Source organism: Meleagris gallopavo, chromosome 1, assembly GCF_000146605.3.
Source record: "Meleagris gallopavo isolate NT-WF06-2002-E0010 breed Aviagen turkey brand Nicholas breeding stock chromosome 1, Turkey_5.1, whole genome shotgun sequence".
Classification (NCBI taxonomy): Eukaryota; Metazoa; Chordata; class Aves; order Galliformes; family Phasianidae; genus Meleagris; species Meleagris gallopavo.
In genome coordinates, this window is record NC_015011.2 from 167311254 (window position 1) to 167315656 (window position 4403).

Genomic DNA, 4403 nt, shown 5'->3' on the forward strand with positions numbered 1-4403 from the left:
CTGTCACACAGAGCAGAGCTCAGCGCTGCCCCTCTGCTCTCTGTGAAGAGCTGCAGCCGCCATCAGGCCTCCCCTCAGCCTGCTCTGCTCTGGGCTGAGCACACCAGGGACCTCAGCCACTTCTCATACGTCTTGTCCTCCAGACCCCTCACATCTCTGTAGCCTTCCTTTGGACCTTCTCTAATAGCTTTATACTGTGGGCCCAAACCTGCAGCCGGTGCTGGAGGTCAGGCTGCATAGTACAGAGGGGACACTCCCTTCCCCTGCCCAGTGACAGTTCTGGACCTGGGGCATCCCAGGGCATGGTTAGCCTTCCTGGATGACAGGGCACACTGCTGCCTCACGTTCAACCTGCTGTCAACTGAGATCCCCAGATCTCTTTCAGCAGGGCTGCTCTCCAATGAACTGATGCTGGAGGATAAAATACATTGTCCCTTGCTATTGCTCATAAAGAAAAATCAATGATGCCTTCCCATTCCTGAGTCCTGAGCCTGCACCTGTTGTAGCTGGTTCTCAGATCTCCTGCTCCTCAAATCTTTTTCTGTATGAATTTATCTTTCTAATTTTTTGTTTGGCTTCCTGGTTGTCTAACAGGCACCTTCATATTCCTGGGTAACTTTGGAAAGCCGCAGTTTGAAGCAGAGAGGCTGGGACAGCAGGGTAATTATGTGGGAGGGGAAGGAGGCTGATAAAGAGCTCCTAATTGTCACTCTTACATGCTATTATTTCAAGCAAGGAAAAGAAATACAGAATGGTTGTAGGCAGTCAGACAAGACAGTGAGGGATGTGACATATGGAGAGATGTGACATGAAGGAATGGCAGAAAAGGCCACGGAGAGAGATAGAAGAGATGACAAATGGCAGCAGGAAGAGATGACAGTTCCAGCTCGCAGGGCTTGTACCTTTCCTCTCAACCATTCCACATGTTCTATCCAGTGCAATTTCATTTAACAGAAAATCCAGAAATTTTTTTGAAGAAAAAAGAAAAATGTATGTTATAGGAAAAAAAAATATTTTACTAAACTCTTTTTCTTCCTTTTTCTATTTTTCATTTTCATGATCACTTTTCTTCTTATCTCTTACACTTTGTAAGGCACAAAATAAAGGTGGAATTCAGCCTTCCTAATTGGTAACTGGAAGTCTTCTTTATGTCTCAGCACAATGATCTGTTTATTGGGAACTGCCCTTCTGTAGTACCAGCCATCTCTTCATGTCACGCTGCCTGAATAATGCCTCTTGAGGATGACCAGAAAGAATAGCATCACAGCCAGGCTCTGGGGGGTTGTAAATAGCATTATGCCTGGCTGAAAGGCTGAGGCCATCATTAAGTTGCCTGCAGCTGGAGTGGTGTAGGTGGGTGAGTAAGAGCAACGGGGAGACGGGACAATGGTAACCTGGTACACAAGGGTCATTTTTCTTTGGTGGCGTCGTTCCGCTGGGCCATTGTGCTCACCCTAAATTGCATCTCTGTGTTCAACAGAGCTGAGCAAGCTCAGTGAAACAACCTCAGCAAAGCATATTTGAAAGAGAATGTTGAATGATTAGAGCAAAAAGAACAGTTTATTGTGTTGTGATTTAGACTGAGCTGTGGTAAACTTCTACTTGGCTCAGTAATTGTCTTTATCTATATTGAACTGGTTGTGAGTTAAGGGCATACCGCTAAGTAAATGCAACAGGAACTGGCCTTTAGAAAGTAGTATCCCAGCTCCCCATGCACTGGCAATGATGGCTTTCATTGGGCAAATTAAGAAGTTAATCCATCAGTTTAACCCAGGCTGTCCTTTGAGTGTTTTCCGTAGCAACATGATTCATTTTCTGGAATGGAATTTTTCTGTGCCAGGATGACAGAGCTCTTGAATTTGGAAAATCCCTTTCAATTTGTTATTACTGATTTGGTTACAGAAACACACAAATGGAAAAATCCTACATTAATTTCCCACACAGTTTATATATAAAATGGACAAAAAATATTTAGTTTGGGTTTGCTTACACAGCCACACTATTCTTCCCTCATTTTTAAACCATACAAATTGAGATCTTGATCCTGCTCCCATTGAAGTCAGAGGGGGAGTTGCCCTTAACTTCAGTAGATATATGACTCAGTTTAATTCCCCCTGTGGGACCTGTCAATGTGCAGAGATTCCTTGGAGGTTAATTGCTTGCAAGAGTCTTTCCCTGGGATGTAGAAGGAAGGTGCAAATTTCAAAACTGCTGCGTTAGCTAAATACTGCAGCCTAGGAAAGACATTGTTGTTTAAAGCAGAGATATCCTACTTTAGTAATTCTGCATCTTAATAATTAAATTTAGTCACTTGTTAATTTAAAGGATATGTTACTTCCTTTGCCATCTTGCCCAATATCTGTTGAAGTATGACAGATGTTTTTATTATGTTTCCCTGGAAGTATTCCTTTTGGCTTTTTTTTTCCCCACTCTTTTAAGAGTACAATTTAAAAAAAAAAAAAGACTACTTTAAAATGGACTTTTAGAAAGTATTTATAAAAGAACCACAAAAGAAACAACAGAGTTGTGGGAGTGGAAGAGAAGATTTCTAAACAAATCAGGGGGAATCATTCTTGTTTAGACTTGAGATTTAAATGAATGACTTTCTTATTACTTAATTGTGCTCACTGCTATTCTGAGAAAGCTAAAAGATACATCACAACTTATTAAAAGTTTTTGGGACTATTTCTTCATTATAAATCTCAATATTCTTTCTCCCATGTCACATTTTTTGTAATCCTTTCCCACCTGTATTACACTTAGAATAATCCTTCTCATTCCTTGTCACATGCACATTAAACCTCTTTCAAATTAGAGACTTTGAGCTTCTAAAACAAGCGTTTCATTTTTGTTGCGAGAAGTGTGATCACCATTATCAAGCCATTATTAAAAATCTTATACATATACCAATCCAGATATTTTTTCTTGGAGTACTTTCTTTTAATAAATGACTGCACTTGGTCAACCTCTCAGCTCCATCCTTTGTTACTTATCTGGAGACCATCTATGAGCCTGTAGCTAACAGCGCACATTGCTGGGTTTTTTTTCAGAGGAACCTGTAAAAATGCAGTACATTTGTTCTTCTTGACATGTTTCAGGCATTCTTAGGGACAAATAATATTAATCTTCTCAAGAATGTAAAAAAAAAGCTGGAGTTACCACTTCAAAAACACCTGTTTTTTCCATTAGAAATATTGGTGATATTTGGTTTTCTATGATTGTAGAAAATCCTTCATACAGGGAGAAGTGATTTACTGAAACTTTGGTTTGTGACTTTGATGGAACATTGTATCTTGATTTTCTTTGAATACAGAAATACAGAAAAGTGCTGTTGTTTATAAGGTCAGAAGAATGATCTGCCTTCTTTTGGCAGCTGTGTTGATACATTTTGTTTTGCATCATGTTACTCAATTTAGCGTGACTGCACCTGAACATATGTGCAGGCCTGGTTCCCAGCCTTTAAAAAAATCACAATTCAGATTAAGAAAAGATTTTGGTAATTATGAGTCTGCAGTACAGAAAGTTAATCCTGTTCTCAGACACAGCATGCTCTTTTAGTGTCTGTTCTTCACGTTGCACTCGTATGGAAGAACAGACTATGACTCGGTGATTCTGCATCAGGGAGAGGTGAGTTTGAGCATGCGACCATCAGAATGTCTGTTATGAGCAGATCTGGAAGATGAAAACTGTAACATTTACTTTTAGGAACCTGACAAATGTCTGACTGACCAATTACTACAATTCCTGTAATTTCAATTTCCTATGTATTCCTGTCATAAAATTTAGTAACATTTGGGGAATGCAACATATAATTATATTTTACCTAATCATCAAAACTGAGTGTTTTAGCTTGGTTTTGTAAGGAAATTAAGTTAGTGAGCAAATCTTTAGTCTGTCAATACCTTGTGCTGTCATTTCTGTCTCCTTAAGCAGTTACTAACAAGCTGGTGAGCTTTAGGTACATTTAGTAGAGGGATTAAATCTCAAACTTATCATTTGTGAACGCTGTTGGGTGGATAAAGGAAGGACCTGAAGTAGTGGCTCAGTTCAGTTCCAGCTCAATAGTTTTTTCTGCTTTTTTATCCAGCTGATAGATGATAGAACTGAGAATTCCGCTCCTCTGAGGGGACTTGTGGATTGAAAAGGCCCCATCTGGATTAGTCTGTCCACATCTGGAGTACTGTGTCCAGATCTAAGGCCCCGAGCTCAAGAAAAACATGGAGCTTTTGGAATGGGTCCAAAGGAGGCCACAAATTGATCAGAGAGCTGGGGCACCTCTCTTATGAAGGCAGGCTGAAGGAGCAGGGCTTTTTTAGGTTGGAGAAGACTCTGGGGATACTTCACTGTGGCCTTCCAGTACTTAAAAGGAGATTATATACAGGAGGGAGACTGACTTTTTACAA